This window comes from Equus asinus, chromosome 8 (genome assembly GCF_041296235.1).
Source record: "Equus asinus isolate D_3611 breed Donkey chromosome 8, EquAss-T2T_v2, whole genome shotgun sequence".
Lineage (NCBI taxonomy): Eukaryota > Metazoa > Chordata > Mammalia > Perissodactyla > Equidae > Equus > Equus asinus.
The window spans coordinates 431954-459287 of record NC_091797.1 but is presented as its reverse complement, the minus strand read 5'-3'; the positions used below and the strand labels follow the sequence as shown (position 1 = coordinate 459287).

Here is a 27334-nt window from a genome sequence, read left to right as displayed (position 1 = left end):
AATTATTTGCAGCCACTTAAGGAACCAATAAGAATTTCAGTCATTAATTGGCTTCTGATGGTGAATGAGACCCCAGACCTGTTGCCCACCTTTCTAACTACTCTTGGCTTCTGACTTCATCTTTGTTTCCATAATCAAGATAAAGGAAATAATTCCAAACTACAAGTCCCATAAATGGGTTCAGCTGTGGGAGTACAAAAGAAAGAATTTAACAGCTTTTCCATATGACGCACCCTATCTGTGAGAGTGAGAGTAGAAGACATGAATCTCCAAGGATTTGATGAGGTTATTTCCACACTTTAAAAAATAAAAAATATCATTCATTTTTCAGAAGTTAATAATAATAAAGGAAAAAGAAATAGAGCTATGTATCATGATATCACAAAGGCCTTTATCATTATCAAATAATTCCAACTGTAAACGCACATTCATTTTAGCAGTCTGTGAAAGAACGTAACAAATGAGGTAAATTTACATGTTGATTTTTGGGAAGCCCAGCCTTATCCGACTTCTTGATATGATCAAATCATCAGTATCAATGTCATAAAGAATCATTTGCAAATGGAGGAGAATAAAACATTTTTTCACCAAATTTAATAGGCTAAGTGATTTACACCTATTTTGAATTGATTTACATCTGTAGGTTTGAATTTTATTTATGCTTTTTGAAAAATTAATTACTTTTTGAATAACTTAAGGTGTTGAAATTATACATGTGTATATGAAAAGATTCAAAATATACCAGAAGTTGATCTAGAATATAGATTTATTAAATATTAACATGAAAACATGAGAAATATTTTAATAATGAACTACAGAAACTTCCTCCTGATTCTTTTATTATGAACATTTATACTTAAAAGCTTTTAAAGTGCGTTGTTGTAAAATTCACAATAAAGTGTAGCAGAGAGTCCAATAAGAAAGTCATCAGGTGCAGTCACAACAGATGAGAACTAACCGCTAGGCTCCAATTACACCTGCAGTCTGTGGGGTGTTATCTTCATTGTTCACCATTTTATCTTCTCTTGTTTGCAGATATTCTGCAAGGAACATTCCTAAAATATTGGTCAAGATCAAGCACCAAATAAATCAATTAATAAAGTTTTTAGAAGATGTGTGCTACTATAACATCAGCAAATAATAGGAAATTAATGAAATACTGTTTTTTTCCAAAGAAGATGTAAGAAACAGCGTCTGATAAGAAACACACCTGCCGCCTGTTGTCCCTGCCCCCTCTTTCCCCTCAGCTATTTTCAGTTGCCTTTATGACGAGCCTGCAGGCTAACTCAGCTCAAAAAGTGCATCCTCCCTAAGAGGAGGAGAAGAGGGGTGCAGTGGTCTGATCTGTCACATTAACGCAGCCGCAAGAGCGACGTGAGCCTGCTGTCTTCCCCGCTGCGTGTGGATGCGGGTCAGCCTCCCGCATCCTCACGTTGGTCCCTTGGACTCATGTCCAGACGTCACCCCCTCAACATCCGGGGAAATCCAGGCCTGCGCCTTCTGTGCCTCTAGAGGAACTGCAGTTGACCAGTTTGTTTTCAAAGCTGACAGCTCAAAAGAATAAGGAACATTGAAAATCGCCATCAGGTAAACACCACAAGATAACCGTTGCCAGCAAGGTCTGCCAATGGGTGCTAAAAAGGGGAGATGAAAGGGGGAGAAAAACAGGATATTTGCATTGTCTCAAAGTATCTCCCTTAAGATGTTTATTAATTACAAGATAAAAAATAGTCAGTTTATAGTGGAGAACCCAGAAGACACAGATTTAACCAAATGGTCCAGGTGACATCACCAGTAATAGGATATATCTATGTCACGATTCTCAATATCTTGGCAGTAGGAAATGTTAAAGTCACATGTCCTCTATGATGGTATTCATGTTAAGAATGCATAATCTCAGTCTGATAAGAAAATATCAGAAAAATCCAACTTGAGGGATATTCTACAAAATAATTGACCAGTAATCTTCAAAAGACTCAAAGTCATAAAGGGAAGGAGAGGCCACCAGGGATGTGTGGATGCTAAGGAGTCATGACCAGTAAATGCAATGTGGGGTCCTGGTTTGGATTCTGACAAGGAATGAAGACATTAGTGGAAAATTGGTTTTGATAAATGTGCAGTTTCTATAAGAAATGTTGCCGTTTGGGAGGCTGGCTGAAAGATATACAGGAACTCTGTGCTACTTTTGCCTCTTTTTCTGTAAGTCTAGTATGAATTAAAAATTTAAAGTTATTTTTTTAAAAGAAAACTTGACGGTTCAAATAAATGTAATTCAATTGTATTGACTCAACATGATTACTGAGTGCCCACTATGTGCCCGCACTGCAGAAGAGACGATGAGTAAACCGTTTCTTCCCAGAAAGAATTTGTGCTTTGGTGAGAGCAATAAAATAAATTAAGCCGGTGGCATGAGAGCTGACCGAGAGGAGTGGAGATGCCTCCTGTTGGGGCTGTGTGTGTGCATGTGTGTGCACGTGTGTGTCTGCTGGGCACAGCAGGTTTCAGAAAGCTTCCTGTGAGTATAACGTGACAGAACTTACAAGCAGATTGGATTCTGACAGAAGACAGAGAAGGAGGGTTCCAGGCTGGGAGATCAGTGGCTCTTCAGTCGGTTCGGCCACGTAACAAAGCCCATCGGCTGGGCAGCTTCAACACTAGCAGGGATTTCTCACCATTCTGGGTGGAAGTCCCTGGCCAAGGTCCTGGCCAGTTGGGTTGCTGGCGACAGCTCTTCTCCCAGTTGGAGATGCTGTCTTCCCACCTGGCAGAGAGAAGGCAACAGCTCTCCACCTCTTCTCCCCAGCACGTTGGTCCCGCAGATCAGGCCCCACCCTGATCACTCCTTTAACTTAACTCACCCCACAAAGGCCCTGCCTTCAAATACAAGCACGTTGGGGGTTGGGGCTTCAACCTATGAACTTGAGGGGGACACAATCGTTCACTCCATAGCATTCCACCCCTCACCCCCAGATCCATGCCCTTCTCCTATCCAGAACACATTCATTCCATCCCAGCAGCCTCAACAGTTTCAACTGGGTCCAGTGCCAACTCTGAAGTCGGAAGTCTCGTCCGTGTATCATCTGAGTCAGAGACATGTGTGAGATGTGGTCACCTGAGGCCACATTCCTCCCCAGCTGCACACCTGTGAAGCCAGAGGAGGGCCAGGCCTAGAACTGACTCTCTCCTTCCAAAAGCGAGACACAGGGAAGAAGGAAGGGTGACAGAGCCTAAGCAAGCCCAGGACCTGCAAGGCAAATTCCCCAAGATTGTAAGCCTCAAGAATAATCTGCTTTGGCTGGATGTTGTGCCTCCAGACCCACTGGGGTGGCAGCCGTACCCCTGTGGCTGGGTAGGGTGGGCCCACCCCCTCAGCTGGGGGTAGCGACCCCGTCCTGGGCTCTCTCCAGGAGCCCGCCCTCTGAAACCCGGGAGGAAACAGCCTTGCCCTTGGGTTTATAGTGGGAGTGGCAGCACCGGGACCTCTGAATGCCTTCACGGCCATTGTTCCCTTTCCTTGAAGAATAGCCTGCGTTCACAGCCCAACATCTCCTTTGTCTGGTCCTGTAGAACCCAAGAAGTCTCACAGCCTTCCTTCACTCTGTCCTGCTTTCTGTGTCCCGCTAGTTCAAACTGGCAGTGTCTCTGCTGATTTAATCCCACCTCCATTTCCGGCCTCTGCGGAGATGACTAATTAAATCCCGGAGTCAAACCCGTGATTGCTTTATCAAATGATGGTTCAGCCACACCTAGCGTTATCTTCAGAACCAGCTTTCTCACTTTTTTGAAATACGGATAGCCTGAGAATTTTCCAAATCTCCAATTTCTGGTTCCTTTTTGCTTGAGAATTCCCTCTTCAATTCATCTCTCTCCTCTTACATTTTGCTGTAAGCAGTCAGGGGGACCCAAGCCGCACCTTCGATACTTTGCTTAGAAATATCTTCTGCTAAATGCCCTGTTTCAAGGATCCCAAGCTCTGCCCTCCAAAGAACACTAGACCACAATTCAGCCGTGCTCTTTGCCCCTTTATAGGAAGGACTGCCTTTTCTCCAGTTTCCAATAACCTGCTCCTCATTTCTGTCTGAGACCTCAGTAAAATGGCCTTTAACATCTGTATTTCTACCAACATTCTGTTCAGGATGGTTATGTATTCTCTGAGGAGACACACACTTTCTCCCCAGCTCTCCTCTTTTCTTTCTGAGCTTTCGCCAGAACCACTTTTAATATCCAGTTGTACCAACATTCCATCCATGGCGTTCTTGACTTTCTCTAGCCTGCACCTCAAAACTCCTCCAGCCTCTTCCCATCACCCACTTGCAAAGCCATGTCCACATTTTTAGGTATTTGTTACAGAAGGACCCTGCTTCTGGGTCCCAAATCTGTCTTAACTCCATTCGCTCCATGAGGATCCTACCTGCAAATACAGTCGACTGGGAGCTGGGGCTTCAACATACACGTTTCAGGGGAAACGGCATTCAGCCCATGACGGTGGGCAGTGCTTACATTGGGAGAGCTGAGTGAGTCCTGTCTGCGAGAAAGAGGAGGGCTCCGCTGGGTCTCAGGGCGTCCACGGTCAGGGCTGAGGGCTCTGTTGAAGGCTTGGGCTGGTGATACTCAGAATGTCAGGAGTTTTCCTGTCATTTCGTCACCAGCATTTGGACAAACTCTTATAATTAGGATAATTAGGATTACTGGGGCTGTCTTCAAACCTTATCTCTAAACCACGTATCTTTGTGCTCTTGGATTTTGTTTTCTGGAGAGACAAGATAATGACAGTGAATACATTTTTATTCATCACTTTAAAATTGGGCTGGTTCTTGAGTTTAAATTTTCTAGTATTATTTATTCAAGAAGTAACATCAATTTTATACAATGTGTAGTAATTTCACCTTTATACATAATAAAGTATATTAGGATTAGCAAAGTAACCATGACAACAGGCTTCTTTACAACCCAGTCTGTGATGGCAGAGCACACGGCCATGCAGGTTCTTAGCAGGAAGTATGTGTTTGTGGTGAGAGAGGTAGGTAGATAGATAGGTAGGTAGGCAGACAGACAGATGTTATTAAAAATTTTTTTAACAGAAGAAAGACAAAAAGACCCACTAAAATCGTGTCATAGGCTTTGGCATGAATAGACAGACTCGCATTTTTAGAAATAGGAAGTGTAAGAGTTTTGGTGTCAGAAGTCCCGAGTTCCAGTGGAGTCCTTGGCTCTATGCGGCTACACATGCTTCGAAAGTGACAGCCTCCTGGGGCTTCAGTTTCTTCATCTCAGGACAATGGGAGCCACGTCCCCTGTCATTCCTGCCCAACAGATTCCTCAAATCGAAGACATCCTCCCTAAGAAAGGACTTTGTAAAATATTACATTTATTTCACTCATTATTTCATTGCTGTAATGGTGATTATTTCCTAATGTTTATCACTCTCACGTTTCATAATTTAGGTGATAATAAAAGTCTAGAGATAACAGTATTGCAGCAAAAAAGTGATAGGAGTGAGAAAAAGCCCCTGTGAAAAGGTTAAATGATTTATCGAGATTATGATGAGGAAGAGGAGACCAGTAGACAGTCCTGTAGTTTCCTTGAGCCCATGAAGACTTTTCCAGAGAGTTCAGGGTGAGCAGAATAGAGACCAGCATGAGGTTCCAGGCTCATTAAACAAAGCAGCTTAGCAATAGTGAGCGTCACTGCAAAGCAGAATTGGCTTTGGGGAGGTCGAGGAATCCAGCTTTGTGGCAGCCGTCCCATTGGCTGGGGATGACTGACCTCCAGCCTGGCCTTGGGGTCAGGGCCTCTGACTGGCGAGACCCTGGGCTCCTTTGCGCTTCATGCTGAGCTTCCATAGGAATCTGGGGCCCTGTGATAGTCAGGGAGCTTCTTATTTTCCTGGTAAAGATTGTTTACTTACAGAAATATAAACAAACAATGGAAAGTCACACACTGAATACACAATGCATCAAATGTATTTTCCTCCTTGAAAAATAAAATGTTCAATTTTATTTTAAAATATTGGAAAGAAGTTTATTTCTTGAGTATAGAAAATAGTAAAACATACTTCTTTCCAAGGTTATATTCAGTTAAAGTGATTGAGTTGGGGGAGAAGACAGAAGAAGAGGTGACGTAGGCAGAGGGCAGGGCAGAAAGGACATTGGAGGGGAGCGTGCAGAGGGACAGGGAGGGCTGTGCAGTGGAGGGGAGCTCAGGGTTAGTGAAGGGCACACCCTGCTGTTCACTGAGACTGTGGACTCGGTCGTTGTTATCCCCGTCTTCTGCCTTTGAAAGTTGGTTATCCTTTAACTGCTCCATCCAGACTTTCCACCCTCTCAGCCCTTTGCTTTGGTGCCATAACCTGAGACGGCCCCCGGTGTGGACACTGGAAATTGCTTTCTAGGCCGCAGTAGCAGTGACAAAGCAGTTTCGTCTGGATTAAATGAAACTAAATCTCCTCAAACCAGAACTTCTCCACTTCATCATGTAGTGACCATGATGAGGTCAACATGGGTCAGCTTTTTATTTCTAGAATTTCAACCAGTCTTAGTACAATATGTTACATGACAAACATTGACAGATTATTTATTTTATTCTAACAAAACATTATCATATAAGCTATAGACGTTTCTAACTTTGAAGATTTAAAGATAGAAACTATACAATGAATAATGAGTACCACTCAAGACTTTGGCAACAGGGGCAGGAAAATGTATCTATCACCTGTCTATCTATCTGCACCTGTCACCTGTCTCTATCTATCAGCCATCTCTCTCTCTATCATCTCAACTCTCTATCTCTCTATCTCTCTATGTCTAGTGTTTTCTTTTTTTTTAGGATAAATTATTTTTCATGTTCTCAAAGCCTTGATAATAATTAGAATTAAATTTATTAGCTAGATGGTTTGGAGGATGGTTTGAAGAGATGCTAAATGGAAGTCCTTAAAAAGATGGAGAGTAGGTGTGGCAAATTGTCTTTTGACAACCTAAGGCTTTTCTATCAACTCATTTCGATTGTCTGCTTCACAGGAGATCTCTACGCTTTATTTTCAGTGAGTAAATACGCGTGTGAGCATAACTGCCTGGCTACTACTAGATACTCTAGGTAATGTAATTAGTATAGACAGACTTTTCTAGAAAGTTCTTTGCTAAGTTGCACATTAGACTTGTCATTATGTAAGGCACAGATGTAAGGTTCAGGTTCTAAAGCTCCAGTAGTCATTTTTTTACTTTGCTCAGGTCTTTCTGAGACAAACAAACAAAAACAAACCAAGCCTTCTTCTTGGTTTATATTTCCCAGAAGACCTCATATATTGGTACCTGGTGACGACTTGATTTTTAAAGTTGAACATCTTCAAACATCTTCAGGGCACATAAGGCTTAGTCATAAACTTATTTGTTAAATTATCAAGTTAATTATACTTTCTATCCAAGGGCTTTGCAAGAAGTTATAAAATTGTCATCTGTTGCAAATAAAAGTTTAAAAAGTTTAATTCCCAGGGAAAATTAGAGAAGGAGATGTAACTTGTATTAATTTATCTTGGAATTGAAGTAATATGTAAATGAAAACACTGCTTTTGAACTCCATTGTGGAAAGCCAGTCTTGATCTGTGGCTCCGAGTTCAGTGTTCTGTCCTGGCCCAGCTTTTGCGTCCGCGCTTCCTGCACAGACACAAACACAGACGAACGGCAGCCCCTGAGAGTAGCTGTCGGGACTTGGCGATGATGAGAACCACCTGAGAGGCGTCCCCGAGGACTCTCCTGTCTGCCTCCAAAGGTCTCTGCACAATTCCCCAGGGGGCCGCCGTGAGACCCTGCCTTTGTTGAATTCATGTCCCTTATTTCACTTTAGACTCTGAAAAGAAGCCTTAGGGTGTCGTATTCCTGTAGCCTTGTACTATTAATTTTTAGAGTGGTGATTTTATGAGATGGAGCAGTAGCTTAGAAGAATCGATCCATCTTAGGATTGAGGGAATAAATCACTGGACATTTTAACCTAGTTTGCTAGGACAGTCTTTCCTTTGTTTGTAAAATATATCCAGTCTGAGCCTGTTACTGATTTTGAAACTGTGTATTGCTCCTTATGTAACCGTTTAAATAAATTCAGAGCATTGTGTCTTTGGAGCTACTGTTACAGGATCTGATTTCATCAACTCTTACACAATCTTTCTGACTTCTGAGGTTACCAGGGGAGCTGATCACCTGCCTCCGTCTGCTGTGCATCCTAGTTAGCACTCTATGGAAAGGGCTGGTTATTCTCTACTCCCCTCTAGAGCTCAAAGACGCCTCCTAGCAGGTGCATTAGGAACAGAAGTGTGTGGGAAGGCAGTGAGTCCAGAGAATGGAAATTGTCTCTCTTGGTTTTCTGGATTGTTTAAATATTGTTTTTCTCTCTCATGAAGTAACAGAAAAGCCATTATAAAGTGTCTCACTCCATTATCCACTCAGTTATACTGAGTCAGAGCACACTCAGGATGACAGAGAGGGACGGCAAGTTTCCCTTGTACAGTTAAGTCTAAGAAGAAGCAGGTTGGCACCGTGCCCCTGGCTTTCAAGGTGAATTTCTGGAGCAAGCATCTCAGACTTTCCTAGATGAACAGAGAATATAAGATTTCTGTGTGCAAATGATACAAACAAGAATTTGGTAATTAGAAAGAAGTTTTACTATTTATTTCTTTATATTGTAGTGACATTAATTGACCAGCATCACTTTTTTCAAAATGCTGTCACTTATCTTTTCATTAGTGTCTTATTTTTGCTTCCTCCCACAAATTTGCATGGGTGAAACCTTCGTTATACTGATTCATCCTGGTTCCTAATAAAATGCTGATTTTTTTTAAGCTTCTTTGTCTGGACGTGGAATTGATGTGTCTACAGCTTTCATTTTGTTTTCATTCCAAGCCTGATGGGAATGAATTAGGATCCAGTGTGAGGAGGAGTCCCCGCTGGCTTGGTCATGAGCAGTGTTTTTGGGTAACGGAGTGTTTAGGTCTTGGGTACAATTGCTTTTTTGTTAGCATTTTTCTTGTCAGCTTTGCCTTTGGCTTGATTGTGTGTTTGCGTGTATGTGTCTATGTTTCCATAACAAGCTTTGAAACGTTTAAGGCTCATCTCCTTGGGCTATCAAGTGAAATCAGTCCAGTAACTGTGGTCTCAGTTCTTTTTGTCTCCCTAACAAGGGGTCACCGGGAGCTTGGCTCCCAGAACCGTGTGCACACCAGGCCACGCTGGTGTGAAGCCTGGTCTGCCCTGCTCCTGGCTGTGACGTGATGAGCCAGCGGGGTTGCTTGCCTCAGACCACGAGTGAGTGGGAAGCCACCATTTCAGGCGCTGCCCTCCAGGCACAGCCCCACCAGCCCATAGGTCGAAGGTCAATGAGGAGATCCTCCCCAGGAATGGTGTGGGCGGGAGAGGGCCCAGGTGGTTTGGGAACCTCAGGATGGAATGTTTGCATTAGGATGACACGCAGTAATTTTGTTTTGGAAGGAAGGAATCTGTGGTAAGTGTTCCCATCGCTGTTTGCCGTACCATGGACTTCCCTAAACTACTTAAATTTATCCTGAAATTTGGCCTGTGTCTGATGTCCCAGAGAATAAACGTGTCTGACTCTGGCCCTGCCTTCGCCATACCTTATCTTGTAATTGAAGAACTTGCCTACTTTTTGTTCTGAATGTATGTTTCAGAGGAGAGTTTTAGGTTTAGGTAAGAGAGCACGTTTTAACCTTCCTTTGTGTCTGTGGCTCCAGCACAGCACAGGAAACGCAACTGCGGGGAACTGTGTTCTCAGCACCGGCACCTGCCACGTTCAGACGTCTCGAGGCCTGGGCCTCACACACAGACCAGGGGTAACGCGGCCGACTGTGAACGCGGATCCACACGCGCAGCCTCGTTTCTCCTCGTTCTTCATCACACTGGTGGACACCACATATCTTCCGTGGGTGATTTTCTCCGGGTGGTTACTAATGACGGCCGTTATTGTCTGTGACGGCTCAGATGGTAGCTATTCTGCTCATAACCAGATGAACAGGATTTTATGTTTGGCTTTGTTTATGGAAAAAAGGATATTTTATAAAATTGTGGTTAGAAGTCTATTAGCAAAAAGGGCCAGTGGTTTCCTGGGATCATAATTTGTATTTTTTTATTATTATTATTTTTTTTATTGAGTTATTGATAGGTTACAATCTTGTGAAATTTCAATTGTACATTAATGTTTGTCAGTCATGTTGTAGGTGCCCCACTTCACCCTTTGTGCCCACCCCCCACCCCACCTTTCCCCTGGTATCCACTAAACTGTTCTTAGTCCATAATTTTAAATTCCTCGTATGAGTGGAGTCATACACAGATTATCTTTCTCTCGCTGGCTTATTTCACTTAACATAATTCTCTCAAGGTCCATCCATGTTATTGCAAATGGAATGATTTTGTTCTGTTTTGCAGCTGAGTAGTATTCCATTGTATTATGTACCACATCTTCTTTATCCATTCGTCTGTTGATGGGCACTTAGGTTGCTTCCACGTCTTGGCTATTGTAAACAGTGCTGCAATAAACATTGGGGTGCACAGGACTTTTGGGATTGCTGACTTCAGGCTCTTTGGATAAATACCCAGTAGTGGGATGGCTGGATCGTATGGTAGTTCTATTTTTAGTTTTTTGAGGAATCTCCATACTGTTTTCCATAGTGGCTGCACCAGTTTGCATTCCCACCAGCAGTGTATGAGGGTTCCTTTTTCTCCGCAACCTCTCCAACATTTGTTGCTATTAGTTTTAGATATTTTTGTCATTCTAACGGGTGTAAGGTGATATTTTAGTGTAGTTTTGATTTGCATTTCCCTGATGATCAGCGATGATGAGCATCTTTTCATGTGCCTATTGGCCATCAGTATATCTTCTTTGGAGAAATGTCTGTTCATGTCCATAATTTGTATTTTTGAGAGAAACAGGAGCGTGCCTAAGTGTGGGGCTGAACTGGTTAGTGATCTTGCTTCTCTGGCTGAAATCTGTGGATTCTGTCAGAAGTGCCCCCAGAATAAGGACCAATGCTAGGAAAGGGCTTAAGCAATGTGTGAGAGAGATGACGCTGACTATACTTGCAGCTTGAGATGCGCCAGCATCATATTAAGCCCTGTAAGTGCATTGTCGCATCGAATTCTCACAACCCTGTCGGACGCATCCATTTTGCAGACGGAGAAAGTGAGGCCTGGAGAGATTAAGTAACTCTCTCAAGGCCGAAACGGGGAATCAGGATTCGAATCGGGTGACTCCAAGGCTTGTGCTGTTAACCTCCACATTGCTGCACATTATCACTCAATTAGTAAATAAAACTTTGCATTAATGGCCCTTCCAAATGCATCACATTAAAAAATAAGGAAGAAGGTAACACTGGTTATATGTGTGTGCACATTTCAAAATAAAAATTACATTGTTCTTTTTGTTTTTCTGGAAATTTCATGGCATTAAATTGCGAGAGGACCAAAATATACACCTGGCATTTTCCCAACATCTGTGCACGATGCTCCCGTAAACACTCACGATGTCTTTGGAACAGCATTTAATTTGCAAGATCTTTTTATTAATGTGCTCAATTACGTATTTATTTCTTCCCCGCTTTGGGTATGGTCCATATTTGATCTGCTGCTGCTTGCAGGAAGCCACAAGATATAATTTTTACTTAATTCCATTTTGACTCCCCTCCATTCCAAAAACAAAACGAGAACTGCGGGGGGCTTTTATCCTGTGAGGAAAGCCAATGAAAGGAAAGAATCACCCAAGGCAGTTCTTTCCAGACTTTAAAATTGGCAGGAAGTTTTGTTTATGAAACTGTGGAAGCCACCTTGAGACTGGCATCCAAGGGCTAACACAGGTCCCTCAGGAGCCACTGAGCATCACCAGGTACCCGCAGTGATGTCCGTTCCGGAATACGATGACGGTGACAGGCAAGAATTTTCTATGTAAAATATTGAGACATGATTCACGTACCATCCAATTCCCCCTTTTAAAGAATAAAATTCAATTTTTTTTAGTATATTCATGGAGTTGTACAACCATCATCACTTTGTAATTCTAGAACATTTTTATCATTCCACAAAGAAGCCTCATACACATTAGCAGCCACTGCCCCCGCCCTGCGGCCCAGCTACCTCCCCCCTCACTCTGTCTCCATGGCTTTGCCTGTTCTGGGCATTTAACATAAATGGAATGATGCACTGTGTAGCCTTTTCTGCTGGGTTTCTCTACTGGATAAAATGTTTTCAAGGTTCAACCATGGTGTAGCGTGTGTTAGTACTTCATTCCTGTTTGTTGCAAATAATATTCTTCTGTATGAATTGGCCACATTTTATTTATCCATCAAACAGTTGATAGATATTTGGTTATATTTTTCTTTCATACTAAAAATCTGAAGAGTAGGCGCAGGTACACAGTTCATGCTAGTGTCCTACTGGAGGACAGTAACTAACACTCTTTCCTTCTCTCTCTTGTTGAAGAAAATCACAGTTTGAAAAGAAGGTACCTTTAGAAAGAAGAACTCGGACATTCATTATTTAGGCAACAGAACCGTGAGAATTTTCTTCTCACTAAAATGCCTCAGCAAGTACATGCTGCTTCTCCTTACTTAGCCTGACGTTTGGTAGCATAAATTCATTGGCTGGAACCCAAGAAAATCCACATTAACAAAAATATAAGAGGAAACATTTCTTTTAATTGTGCACCAAATTAAGTCTGAAAATAATCAGTGTAGTATTATGAAACCGAGAGTAGACATTAGCATTATGCTTTCCTCGTTGTGTTTGTTGGATTATTCCCAGATAACCCAAAAGGAAATGTACGTTTCAATTTACAGTGAATTTTGTGATCTGATACTTTCAGTGAGTGCTTAGCAAGTGGCAATGGAAGAAAGAGCCCCTGCCTGCAATTACCTGCTGCCAATTACAAGCACTACAGACCCCGCCTGCTGATTGTGTGGAGAGCTTGAGTGCAGAGCATGGACAGGCCAGGGGAGCGCCGCTCCGCGAGCTGCTTCTGGGCGACCTGGGCGGTGGTCATTGTGGGCGGCGGGTCTCCATGGAGCTCCCAGGTCCTGCGTTTGGGAGATTACTTCATGAAGGGGAGGAGCAGGCATGAGGCTGGCGGGGGATGGCGCTTGTCTGTACCATCTGTAAGATGGTGACAATGAAGTGCAGCTTGGCAGGTTGTGAAGTCAAGAGGGAGAGAATTGACGCAACGTGCCCGGCAGAGAGTAAGTGATGAACAACAGCCCTGCAATCAGCTCCCGTCACCCATGTGATTGCCATCCGCCACGTGGTACAGATGAGCCAGGCGATTTTTCTGTGTGTCACACACAGCTGATAAGTCATGGAGCCGGAATTCAAACACAGGTTGAGCAAACCCAAAGTCTCTCTCTTTGAACTCATCAAAGATGGGGATTTAATGGTCGACATCAGAACTGTAGATGTCACACACCCACGGCGTGAGTGGTAGCACGGTCTGTGTGGCCCAGAAGGTGCAGACGCTGCCCTGGGCCCCGTCCACCTGCTCGTCCTGCTTTGGTTCTGGGTCTTGCACCTGCACAGCTGCCGCCTTGAGTGGTCCCTGTGGTTTCTTGTCCGTCGTGCTGTGATTCAGGAGGAGATCTGAAGAGTTTTCATGGGACCCACTGGTGAACTCTCCCCTTCCAGCACTTTTGGTGCTGTTTCTGACTCACAGAATCTAGAATCAGCCTGGAATATTTTAATTTTCCCTTGAGGAGTCCCTCACTGTGCCCTGGACTCGCTGGTTGGTGCCTTGGAGGAAGAGAGCCCTTCTCACCTGAGGGGATGGGGGATCTCCTGGAGTTCTCCAGGATTCAGGACCCCCGGGGCGTCAGGAGCCAACCTGCTCCTTGTGAGATCCTTCAAATCCAGAGGCCTGGCTTCCAAGTCCTGGAGAAAACAGCCTGACTGAGCCGTCTCAGTACAAGGCCACATTGTGAAATATGGCCTCATAGATTTTAATGCTTAGCAATCCCATGTATGAGATTGAAGGGGCTGGACAAATCCACCCCAGCCAAGTTCTCTGGGCCAGCACAGTGCTGTCACTAAGCATGTCATCTTTAGAAATGGCATACTCATGCAGGTTCTCCACGGCCCCCTCTGGGTCTGTCACGTCACTTCCGTCCCGGCCCGCTTCCCTGAGTAACATTCTCTGCCTGACCCCTGAGGGCTTTTGCTTCTAAAGCCCCCGGAAAAGGTCGTCTTCTACACTTCTTCCAGCTCTACTGTTCTCAGATGCCGATTATTTCCGGTTCACGAAACAGGGCTTGCGTTTTTCCCTTTGACCCCACACTTGGACCTCCTGGCTCCCGTCCACCGTGCATGCCTTCTCTTTCCTTCAGGGCCTCCACCTGCTCTGGGCTTCCCGGTTCTCTGCATGGTGCTCACTCATGCCTTGCCCCCATCAATGCCCAGGCCTCAAAGTTCTGCTCACACCCCCACTTCACCCTTTTTATCAAATTGTCCATCTCATGAGGCATCCTGAACATAAGCTGTGTAAACCAGTTCTCCCTGAGAAGGATAACTCCTGGTGTCGCTTACTTTATGTTAGGAAGGGGTGGGGTGAGGAGGCCAGTATGATGCTCAGTGATTCTTTGATGGCCAACGCCAGGGTGGGGAGGGGGACGGACTGTGGAGGGGAAGACAATTCTGCTTCTTCTGAACACTTCCCGTGGAGAACGGAGGGGAAGGAGAGGCTGTGGCCGCCAGTTTCCAGGAGGCTCTTCTCCTTCTGGTGTTGATGGGAGGAGCCAGCCGCTGCCCCCGGCTAGATGTCCCCTGCCTCCTCGCTGGCGTGTGCCCCCTCTGGGGGCCGCTCTGCCCTCACGCTGTGTCGCTTGGACCCAGAGCGTCCACTGTGTTTAGATGCAGGGGATGGAAGATGCTGTGCTTGATTCTTCACACGCTCGATCTGATTTGCTTTTGGTTTTACCGCCAGGTCTGGAGGGGGTCTTCACCACAGCTTTGCATGTGGAGAAATTAAGGGTCATCAACGCAGGGTCACACGGGTGCTGAGTGCTAAGACGGGCCCTCCACCTGAAGTGTGCCAGAACCTCAGAGCCCCATCTTCAGACGCCAGTGGTCAGAGACGGGGTCTGCACACACCTTCCCGCCTCCTGCGCTCTGTCCTCCGAGGGCCTCGGCGGGAGCTCTTGTTGGGCACAGACCTCGCCCCTCACCCAGCTCCCCTTCACTCTGCAGGGTAGAGCTCTGTGCTCACTGTCTGGCGCCTGTAACTGCTTGCCATCTACCTTACCGCAGCCTGAGGAGCAGAGCGATCAAGTCCACACATCCAGATTTACGCCGCCTGGAGCTTAGTTTTATACTTGTTGTTGGTATTAAAAAGCAAAATGTTACAAGTACATTTGCAGATCTAATTGCTCTTATTCAGCGAGCCATGAGTCGAGCAGCACCGCACCTAGCAAGTGGAGAGAGGCTCCGAGTTGTCCTACCAAATGGAAGGTTTTACAGCAGGAGGGTGGGGTGAGGAAGTTGCTCACAGAAGAAGAGAAAGGACTGTTTCAGGCCAGGGCATCTTCTCTTGGAGGAGGGGAGCAGGCAGGTCCCCTCACCACGCTCCTCAGGAATGTCAGACGGATGGCGTGGAAGGCGCGTTCCTGGGAGAGGTTTGAAATGGTGCTCACGTCTTGGTTTGCTGTCGTGGGGCAAATGACTCCATGTGGGGCCTCTTATCTCTTTTTTAAGATGAACAACTACCTTTTCCTTTACACAGCCACACAAATCATCATTTCTCGTCCTCACAGAAAATCTTACCTGTGAGATTGCTTTTAGTACCTTTGTTTTACTAAGAATGAAACGGGGCTTGGAGGGTTTCCAGGGACCTGCCCAGTCAGTGTCAACACTCAGGGCTTCCGGTTCTAGCTCCTGGCAGTGAGCCCTGCCCTGTCTGCACAGCCTCCCCGCCTGGGACTGAGCTTCAGTGCCGGGTTTAAGGCCCCTCCACGTGGTGGGTGGAGCTTGCTCACAAAGTGCTGGGTTTCTTCCCAAGGTGTTGCTTAACTATTTTGCCTGGAAATCTCTGTCCACTCTGATAGACAGGAGCAGCTTCTGAAAGCTTTCCTACCACCTTTGGGCAGCCCTGCCCCTGCCACCAGGCATGTTCTCAGGGACAGGCATTGCCCCATCATCCCTCTACTGACGCTCAGAGGCCGCTTCCCTTTGCTGCATTTCTCTGACGTAGCTTCGTCCTTCCACCATCGGAGTGTGTTTGTTTACACATCAGGCCAAAACAAGCACAAATAAACACCTAGAATGAAAAAGAAAACAGGGCAATAAAAGAGAGGTTTCAGAAATGCCCTCGAGAGCATCCTCTGTGCAGGCAGCGCCTTCGGGGGCCCCTCGGGACCCTTGGGTGACTAGGTTCCCAGAGTTCACGCTCTGACCTCTTCTGTCTCCTCCTCTGTCTGAGTCTAGACTGCGATCCAAGCTTGTCTTTCTCTCCACCCTGTCGCCTGCTGCTTCTTATCATGGATGGTTTGGGGAAACGGATGAGGAAGCTGGTCCAAATTACACCAATCCTCAGAAGGGAGACGAGGTGGAGCACCCAGTGTCAACTCAGGAAGACAAGAAGCATCCGGTGGGTGGAGGGTGCGGAGCAGCATCCTTGCCAGAGGGTGAAGTGCAGTTTCGGTGGATCCTCATCAGCAGATCTCAGTCCCCTGGAAAGATCAGTTTCAGCGGTGGCAGACTTTACAGTAGCTGAGAAGTTGTGTTCAAGTAAAACTTCAGTCATACTCCTGTTTACAAAGCATTGAGCAAACTGTGGTTTGTGCTCGTTACATTAAGTTGTGTTATTCTTGTTGAGGTAAAATTTACATACAAGAAATGTACTACAATTCAATGACACTGCGTTAAGTTTTAAAGTAGTTTAATTATACTTAGTTTTGTAGTTCAAAACAACAATTTTTGATTCAACCTCATTGCTGAAGGAAAAATGAAAAATAAAACCAAACAAAACCTCATAGTAAGTTGAAGCATATGATTCAGCTATTGATTTATCCTCTATTTCAAGAGTTATTTAAGAGTTAAAGAGTGCAAGAACAAATTTGTAACATGTGAATTTCAAAACTTAGCAGGAATAACTTGCAAAAGTGTGGAAACGTGCTTTTTCCATGGAGTCCTTCCATTGTACAATCATACAGTCACACTCCTGTGTTTATTAATGTGGTTTCATCATCATCATATTTACAAGTCACTCTCCCTAAATTTTTGATATGTTTCCAGTTCTCTGTGCTCAGTTCTCACTCTTCTCTTTGCCTTGTCTCCCTCGATAAGTTCGTTTCATGAAAGCGAGGCTTGTGCCCTATTAGGGTTGTGGATGGAACATTAGTAAAATTTGTTGTCATACATTGTTGAATTGACTTAATGTAAAACATTGATGTTAGTGATGACTTGGCATCTTCTTACGAAAGACGTAGAGTGGAGAGGCAAAGCGATGTGGTGTCCACATAAATGAGGCTGCGCCCATGCTGATCAGCATTGGTCCCCCAGACACACACAGAACTCTAATGTGGGGCAGCACAGGGCCTCAGGAATCTGTTACCAAACACCCTAACAGCTCGACAGCTTAGATTTCTTAAGCGCCAATAGTGGAAGTGTGTGTGTGTGTGTAGATAGAGAGGTAGGTAGGTAGGTAGGTAGATAGGTAGATAGAGAGAGAGAGAGAGAGTTAGGTATATCTATATCTATAGCAGTTCTTTTCATTCTTGACTCATAGGAAGGATGCTAATGTGTAGTATATCTTAAATATCACTTAGAATACCATACATAATACATATATGTGGGTTTCAAAGAGCATAAAGAGAATGAAAATTACATGTATCCCTTATTTTTTCCTTAATAATAGATTAACAACTGTTATGTATCAGATGATTTAAAAATATTCAGAATCATTAGCAGTTTAATCATTGCATTTATCAACCTAAACTAATAACACACAGCACACTGGCTGTCTTCTTAGCACAGGCTCTTGGAAACTTGAACTCAAATTAAAGATCAGTAAATTCAAAAGGAGTTAGTTTCCGAGTACTTGACAAAATGCATTTGAAACGAATGTTTATTCCTTCACCTGCCTCTCTGTTTACATTAGGCTTGTGTCAATTCCTCTCCATAGCTTCGATAATAGAGATTTCAAGTTGGAATGTATACTTCTATTTTTACAGGTATTGTTTAGAAACAGACTTATAAACCCTGTGATTTATAAAATATTTGTGAACAGCACCCCGTGTCTTTGGAGTGGCCTCAGTGAAGGAGGGCTTGTTCTGAGCCGTTTGCCATGTGAGACTGCCTTTCATGTTGCTCTGCAGTTGACCCCTCAGTGTTATTTTGAGTCACCAGATGAAAATAAGGTTTCCCTTCAAGTGGTGGTTGCTAAGGGCAACTGGTACTGACGCCAAAAGATGAATACGCTACCTCCGTAGTATAATGCCTGCTTTGTGAGCTAAATAAAGGTCTAAATTGCAGAGAAAGAAGTCGTGTAAATGTGAAATATCAGGAAAGGAAGAGAGACAGTAACATTAGAGATGTGTAAATCAGGAAGAAAATCACTCTTGGCACTTTCTTGGCAACTGCCTGGCACTTTGGACAGACGTCCTGATCTCCTGGGCACTCTGCATTTCCACCAGTCTCAGCTAGAAGATTAGCATCTTTGCTGGGGCAAGACTTTCCTTTGTAACACAAATATATGTGATTAGTTCTTGCAGGTGAGATTCTGATGGGATTGCCTAGGGAGGTATGTGTGCACTTTTTTATCTTGCGTCTGCAGCGCAGGCTTGTGCCATCACAACCCCTTTATGCTCTTTGGAAACTTAATAGTAGGTAGGCTCAGTCGCCTCCGACTGCAGTGGAGTAATAACTTGCTTCTCAAAGATGTTTTTTGATGAGAGAGACTTCATAGTCCATAGGATGTGTTTATAGCGGCATCCATAATTTCTTTCACCAAATTGTGCTGTTTTAATACAGTCATTGCTATGGTTGCCAAAATCCTGAAGAAACTTCTTCATTGTGTCCTAGGCATTGCTCTTCTTGAAGGCTGAGTTCATACTCCTTTATCGGCATCTGCTCTGTGCCAGGAGTCACAGACTGATTGGGAAAATGGACATAAAAATCAAGTAATTACAGATGAACATACTCTGAGCTATAATCAAGGCATAAACTAGAGGTTATAGGGACACAGAGGAAGAGCTGTGTTTGCTGATTAAGTCAGATTCGGCTTGTGGACCAGTGTGAGAAACATTTGCCTTCAGCTGGGTCACTGCCTTGATTATCAGGTTCCTCCAGCTCATCTGTTTGTTTCTTTGCACGTCTCTTTCCTTCTGCAGCACTTCTGCAACGGGCTTGTTGGTTGAAAAGATAGCTCAGCTGGGGAAGATTCTTCCTCCCACAGTGAGGATTCTAGAATATGGTCCCCTACCAAGACTCTGCAAATACATTCTATGTGAGCATGACTGTTTTTTGACATTTTCTAAGATGATGGGCGAAGCGAAGGAAGAGCTCTGTAGGCACAGCTGGGAGTGACCTCTGTCTCCCAAGATGGTCCTAAGTCAAATGAATGCATTCTACCCCATAAGAACCTGCTTGTCAGACTTTATGTCCTGCCACTCTTGATCTTGGGAATATGGTCAGTGCAGCAAAGACAGAAGAACGAAGAGGGACTGGCGAGCACTGCTGTGGTATGCTGTGAGGTTTAGGACCAGGGGCAATGAGAATTGAGGTTAGAAAGGTATATAAGGGCTGGATATACTGTGGAAGGTTTTCCATGTAGTACTAAGGAATTTGGACTTTGTCCTCCAGGCAGAGGAGCCATCAAATTTTTCAACAAGAGAAGAAGTGTGACCATTTTTTAAATAAAGAATACGTCTCGTAGCAATATCGCGAATTTACTGTGTTTGGGTTTTCAAGAAAGAGCCTGAACTTGGAGGTATAAATTTATGAGTTGCTGACAAAGATAATAATGAAAACCATAGATGGGAGCACTAGGGGAAGCAGGTAAAAATAAGACCAGCAGGAAAGAAGGAAGGGATCCTTAGAGGCATCTGTGATTGGAGATAAAAGGAAGAAGAACAAGCCAACAAAGCTGTGAAGGAGCGATTGGAAGGTTGGAAGAGACCCAGGGAAGTGTGTGGAGGAGCCAGTGGAGGAGAACGTTCATCTTTCTTCTTCCTTCTTTTTATAGAATAAATTTGACATACAACATGGTGTAAATTTAAGGTACACAGCATGTTTCTTTGATGCATTTATATACTGTAATATGATTGCTGTTGTAGTGATATTTATCCCATTACATCATTCTAGTACAATATTACTGTCTATGTTCATTGTATTGTGCATTAGATCTCTGTGGCTTATTTACTACTCATCACAGGTTTGTGCATTAAACACCATCACTCTTATTTACCCCATCCCCTGGCAACCTCCATTTTACTCTCTGCTTTTTACAAGTTCAGCTTTTTTAGATTCCACATATAAGCGATATCATACAATACTTTTCTTTGACTTAGCTCACTTAACGTAATGGGCTCAAGGTCCATCCATGTTGTCACAAATGGGAGGATTTCCTTCTTTCTCATTCCACTGTATGTGTATACCACATCTTTTCTATCCATTCTTCTGTTGATAGGCATTTGGCTTATTTTCATATCTTTGTCACTGCAAATAATGGGGCGATAATTGTAGGAGTGCATATATCTCATTGAAGTCCTGTTTTCAGTTCCTTTGGGTATATGCCCAGAAGTGGAATTGCTGGATTGTATGGCAGGTCTGCTTTTAGTTTTTTGAGGAACCTCCATATTATTTTCCGTAGTGGTTGGACCAATTTATGTTCCCACCAACAATGTATAAGGTTTGCCTTTCACCTCATTCGAGGAGAGCATTTTAAGGTAGAGGAGTTGACAAGGAATGCCAAATGCTGCCAAAGAGTTAAGTAGGATGAAAATTGAAAAAGTACCAGTGGATTTGGCAATTAGAAGGCCATTTGAAACTTAATGCTGTTTAGTTCACTCCATAAAGTCGTGTTTGTTAGGGAAAAAAGTGGTTAGTAATGGGGTAAGGATTTTCTGGGAGGCAAGAGAGGGAAGCTAATAGAGCAGAAGTGGGTTTAATGGAGGGAAAAAGGAGGGATTATAGGAGAATGAAACTAATGGCAGTAGAGGAAGCCCTAATCATGGGATTATAGGGCTGGCTCACTCGTGTTCGAATCAATCACCACCTTGGCTAAGACCCCTCCCAAGCTCTTTCAGAGAGGTGAATATTTTAATTGCTTATATTGAATCCAGATTAAGAGCTAATAAGCAGAGGTGTTAAAACTAGCACCCCGCTGATTTAATTTGGAGACAGACTTTTATGTTGGCTGTTTCTAAGACTTTTTCTTTCAACTTTTCTCAAAACCATAGTTATTTAACAGTTGGTCCTCAATTTTGAAAGCAGAACTGCTGTAGCAAAGACAGAAATACAGCTTCAGATGCTTTAGTTTCTGAAGGTGTCAGAACTCCATGTTTCTCTTTTATTTATTCTTTTCACTGGTTTTTGGAGAACATTGATTAGCTTAAATTTTTAGGTTTGACTTCTTCCTTTGGGCCCTTACATGTGAATGCCAGTTGCTTTCTACTCAGCAAATACTGGGACAGTCCCTTGCCAGCCCACCCTGTTTTAAGCAGCGAGGTCACTGAGGATGCAGTGAGAAATTATACAGTTCTGATTGTGTAAAATATGGACTTTTTTTTTTCTGGTAAATGTCCTCTTTGATATTTCCCAAGAGATCATTTCCATGAGAATCGTACACAGGAGAAGTGCAACATCTGTGTCCTTATGGCACTCACTGTGGCCTCAGAGAGGCTGTGCGTGGGGTGCGCCCTGTGGTCGTAGGAGGGCTTGGTCTGCAGACAGCCTCACTGAGTGATCCAGGGTTTCTGTTTTCTTGGTCTAAATGCTTGACATGGCAACAGCTACATCCTTTCTCTGTGTCTGTCTTTCTTTTCATGGATTGAGCGATGCAGAGGGGTCATATGGCAGAGTTGGGAGAAAAGCCCAGCCCAGGGAGGAGGCATCCTGGGCTCTGCTTCTGACTTGGGTCCACACGACTCTGAAGCTGGCTGAGTCGGAACGTCCTCATCCCTGAGATGAAGGCAGCAGCGCCACCCGACCACTTCGCCAGCGCCGATCCGGGGAGGGAGGAGCCGAAGGAGGTGCTGCTGTCAGTCACAGGAGCCCGCCTCCCTCTCTTCTAGGACCAGCACCACCTAGATGTTTGTACACGAAGGATCACTGTTGTAAAGCAAAGCACATGTGTCTTTTTCATGACTCAGTGCCATTTCAGAAGGACATGAGTTTCTACCTAAGCACAATAATGTTTTCATTTCTAATTTTTCAGTGTGAATTTTTTAAGCTCACAGAAAAGTACAGAAAATCATAGAAATCCTTCTTAGATGAAATAGTATTACCATTTTGCCTCATGTTCTTCAGATTTTGTTACAAACAAATGGCTTTTACAGATGAACGCCCCGTGAAGCCCCACCTTCTCATCCCTGTCCCTTCTTTCCCTCTGAATATTACTGTTGTCTTTAAGTTGGTGTCTGTCAGCCCCACGCATGCATGCACTGTCCTTTTACTATATGTGAATTTTCCCATAAACTGTATATATAATTGTAAAACATATTTGATATATTATGCATATATATAATATACATACACACATACACTGTTGTTTTTAGAGGATTTAAACTAGTACATAAATTGTTTCATTTAAAAACAATGTTTTGGGAGATGTATCCATATTATACATATAGTTCTAGTTCATTTTAACTTGAAAAGAGAATATGCATTCTTATATTGCTGGTAAGAGGGGAAATCTGTACAGATATTTTAAGTGGAAATATAGAGTAAATTTGAGAGAATGTATATCCTATAACCCAGAAAATCCACTTCCATGTATAGTCTTGAGAAACTCTCACACATGTACAAAAAGATGTGTATAAGGTTTTTCATAGCAGTGATTTTAATAATGAAAACATAGAAGTAATCTGTGTCCTTAATTAGTTAAATGGACAAACAGTACAATACTATACACCAGTTAAAATAACATTTTAATGACATGAATTATGATAATCTTAGAAAAATTATCAAACTATTAAAAAATATGTATACAAAGAATACTTGAGAAAATCTAGGTGTGAAGACATTTTAAATGTTAGACACTTTACAAAGGAAGGTATATTCTCTTATATTCTACTCACCATAATTTTCATGTAATCTATTTCTGTTTTAAACCAGTGTATTGGGTTTGCATGAGATACCCACAGGAGGAAAATTCAAAAGAGATGCAGGTCAGTAAATAGACAGGATCTGCTTTCCAATTTTACTCTAATGTTTTTATGCAATGCTGAGTGGAAACTTTAAACTCTGTTAGTGCATCACGATGAAAGAAGTCCTTTAAATTAGTGCTATTTAGGGATTCTCTGCTTTAAGAAAATCTCGCATATTAAAACATGAGCTTAAAAATATATAGTAAATTGGAGATTTCCTAAAATAGAAGGATTCTAGGATTTACAATGGTAAACAACTTTGCACAGGGACACTCACAGTATCTTAAATATGCTTCGCTGTGCTAAATTTATTTTTTCAGTGCTTCGGGAATACAGCTATTGCCTAAGGAGGACAAGCACAGCCATAGTCTGAAAGGTAGTGGTTTCAGCACTGAACAATGACTGACTTCAGCACCACTATTCGCATCTGTGGAGGTAAACCCTGTCGAAGGCAAGGATGTGGGTTCCTCCTGCCCACCGTGCCCAGCCTCACAGCTGCAGCCAGTTGTGGCATTATTCTCCATTTCTGTAGCCTGCCCTGTTCATCACTGTGATGGAATATTCTTTTAACTCATTCTGTAAAATAAAATGTTATGAATTGTGTGATTGTTAAGATCAAGCAGGGTTTAGTTTTGTGATTTTATTCTACTCAAGAATCATGCAGCGACCTTTTCCCTGTGAAACAGTATTTCGAAGAGTGTTGATTCTGCAGCTCTGTTGGGAGGGCTCTTTTTACTGGTCATTCAGACTGATCACTTCTACCCTAGATCTTGCCAGTTATGCATTTCTGGGCAACATTTGAAATGGGGAGGGAGCAAGTAGGATGCAGGGGAGGAAGGAAGAGCCGTGGAGACTAGCTACAGAGTCGAGTAACTCATGAAGGGTCACAGCTGTGTTCATCTCAGAGGCTTCTTCTGCTTAAATATGAAATACCAACTCTAGGTCTATTCCTAGAAGAACATTCTCCTCTAAATTATATGCAAAAACAGGTGAGGGCAGCAAAACAAACCGTAATCCAAGAGGAATTTCAGAGTTAGGAAATTCAGGAGAAATTAGGAACTGAGAAAGTTTTGCTCCAGTCTTCTGTGTGGTAGGAAATATTGTTTATCAGACGACTGTGTCAGGTTCAAACTGATGGTGACTGAAGATGAGAGCAGGGGCTGGAAGCTGGCAAACTGCCATTTCGAGATTGGCAGGTTGCTCCAAGGCCGAAGGGACTGAAACGATTCCTTCTTTCGGGTCAGCTGAGTAAAACCTCGCTCAGCTCTTCTCTTGACCTCTAAAATTAGTGATTTAAGTCGGATGTGTTTTTTACTAGGAGAGTTTAATTATGCCACTTGGCTGCTTATATTATCAAGTTCATTCAAAGATTGCCAAATACCTGACTTCATTGTGAGCTACGCAGATATTGCAACTAAAGAACAAATGAGGACTCTGTTAATCTCAAGATCTTATAATTTGATGAGTTGAAATTTTATTTAATTTAAGAATTCTTTAAACCACATAATTTTCATTCTTAGCCACTTAGTTTGGTTTATGTTGAGATGAGATGACTAATTCGAACCCCTGTTAATTTGAAGATGTGATGTGACATGGACTTGCTCTGGGTGCCCGGTCCTGGGTGCCCCTGTCACTTGCACTGTGTAACAGAGTCCTTGACACTTTGTGATGCAGGTGTCACATTATCCGTGTATCTCACCTTACTGTTCATGCATGATTAATTATTCCTTATTTCTGCTTCTTCATCTGTAAAATGGAGATAAATAGCCCATCTCAAAGGCTTATTTGAGAATTAAATGAGATCATTTATAGGAAGTGCTTAGAACAGTAGAGAGTAAGCACTCAATAATAAATGTAAGAGGTTAAAATCCACTATTTTGATAATCAGAACAGCCACATGAGATAGGCATGATTATTATTCCGATTTTAAATGGACGGGTAGCTCACACAGCTAGGAACTGGCGAAGCTGAGATGCAAACCTGCTTCCGTTTGGTTTCAGAGTCCAGTCCCTCAGCCGCACTCAAAGCGCTAAATAGCTGTTACATTTTTTTACTTTAACATTTTCCTGATTCTTTAACTGAACCCCCATTCCTGTCTTCACCGCCCTGGCTCCACTCTGGCCCATTCGCTCTTTGATTCAGTAGTGATTTGTTTGTTTTCGAAGAAGATTTATCATGTTTAGACGGGGTGTTTCCTTTTAGGGCACAGTATCCGATTCAGAGCTTCTAACCCGCAGTGCCAGTCGCTAGGTGTGCCACAGGCAGTTTTAGTTGGAATAGTGAAATAGAACAATAAAGAACTCAAGTTTACAAATGCCCTTTTAAATGTAAGTTATAGCAGATACAAGATTTTCCTAAAACAGTGTCCCATTCACTCTGTTACAAGCGTATGTGCTTTTTTGGGAGGGAAATCATAGTTCTATGGGAATCTTACCCAAACCACAGACCCATGACCTGCCCAGGCCTGCAGGACAGTCTTCCAGGCTGGCCCTCGTGGTGGCCGGGTGGAAAGACAGAGAAGGGCCCAGCAAACTTACCCTCCCCAAGTCTTGGTGGAGGTTCTCCTTCTGACTTAACTGACCAGGAAGGGGACAGTGTTGACGTACCCGGACTCATCAGACACCCGTGAGGTGGGGACTGGACGGCAGGTCACTGCTGTCCTCCCACTGCATTGCTGCTCACCAGGTTCATTCATGGCTTCAGCTCGTTTTAGAAATACAGCATCAACGTCAATAACAAGAGCAGCAGGTTCAGGTGAGACTTGAATACCGAAAATACGGGGGATTTAGCAGCTGAGCTCCTGAAACGACGCTCTGAGAGGACTGATGGCTGGGATTCTGGTGCATGTTGCAGGAGGCGGTTTCTACCAGCTCAAGGGAAAAGGATGTTAATGAAAGCTTTGTATTCATGAAAACTGAGCAAGCAATCCAGAAAATGAGCCAAATTTTTTATGTTTCTGTTGTGCAAAAGTTAACTGAAACTCACATGGTATCTAAGGCTTTTTATCCCGACCTCAGACCTTCTGAAATAAACTCCACTTGGCTTTACCTCAAAAAATGCTGTTTTAGACTTTTTCTTTTTACTTTTGAAAAGCAAGTACCAAATATTGTGCTATCAGTTTGCAAATAAAATACTGTCTAAAAATTAATGACAAATTTGGTAGTTTTTTAAATAGGTGGCATTATAAATTGTATATCTGAGAATTATTTTGTGTTGGATGCACATGGAGGGGAAAAAAAGAGTTTTGTGGGCTGTTTTTTGATGTGGTCCATAAACTCCATATTACACCACTATATGTCACTATCAAGAGAATTTTCAACTAAGTTGTTCACTTCCTTCCACATTAGGCATTACAGAATAATGTAGAACATGAGAATTATGGAATAATTTAAAACAAATACAGTATTATTTTCTTGGCTGCTCTTCTTAATTTGTATGCGTTGTCCTGGAAGTCTTTCAGAGGAAAGTCAGTATTCACAGACTAATGTCTTTTCAGTGAAGATACATTGCGAGGGGGAGAGTGAGGCCAAGCAAAGATAAAACACTAAAATTTATGTAGCAACGTGGAGCTCTGCTTACATGAAAGGCAGGAGCCAAATGCAATCACCGATTTATGTGGCTCAAGGGAATAAAGGTGGGCATTCCTGAATTATTGGCCAACCTCTAGGAAATACAGGTTTCTTTTTTTTTCAGGAGTATATAAAAATATTTAGGAAAAAAAAATCATTTTTTGCAAGTGATAAAAAATATTAAGTTCTTAGGATGTTGCAATAAATAGCTGCGGTTCACGTAGAGAAAGTGTGTTTCGAATTTCAAGGAACAAAGCTCCCTTTGTCTTCTCCACTCCCTGTGGAAATTCTTGAGGGCTCAGCCCCAGTGCTGGTCAGGTAAGTCGGTGGCCGTTCTCCCAGGTCCTCAGCACGTGACTCACTCATCCACAGACAGACATGGGCTCTCATTGTCCAGGAGTGGACATTACTCTAGGCTTCATTCCTATTGAAA

The 27334-nt window shown here is 43.2% G+C and overlaps 1 protein-coding gene and 1 long non-coding RNA gene across 12 annotated transcripts in view; one reads left to right on the top strand and one right to left on the bottom strand.

Annotated features, from left to right (window-relative positions):
- The window catches only part of KCNQ5 (potassium voltage-gated channel subfamily Q member 5), a 481904-nt gene that overhangs the window by 41497 nt on the left and 413073 nt on the right, over positions 1 to 27334 (top strand). The window lies entirely within an intron of this gene.
- LOC123288425 (uncharacterized) overlaps positions 10623 to 27334 on the bottom strand; it is a 70648-nt gene continuing 53936 nt past the window's right edge. For both annotated transcript variants that reach the window (XR_011504901.1, XR_011504902.1), the window contains one exon: positions 10623 to 27325. This is a non-coding gene — a long non-coding RNA (uncharacterized lncRNA). The remainder of the gene's footprint in view (positions 27326 to 27334) is intronic.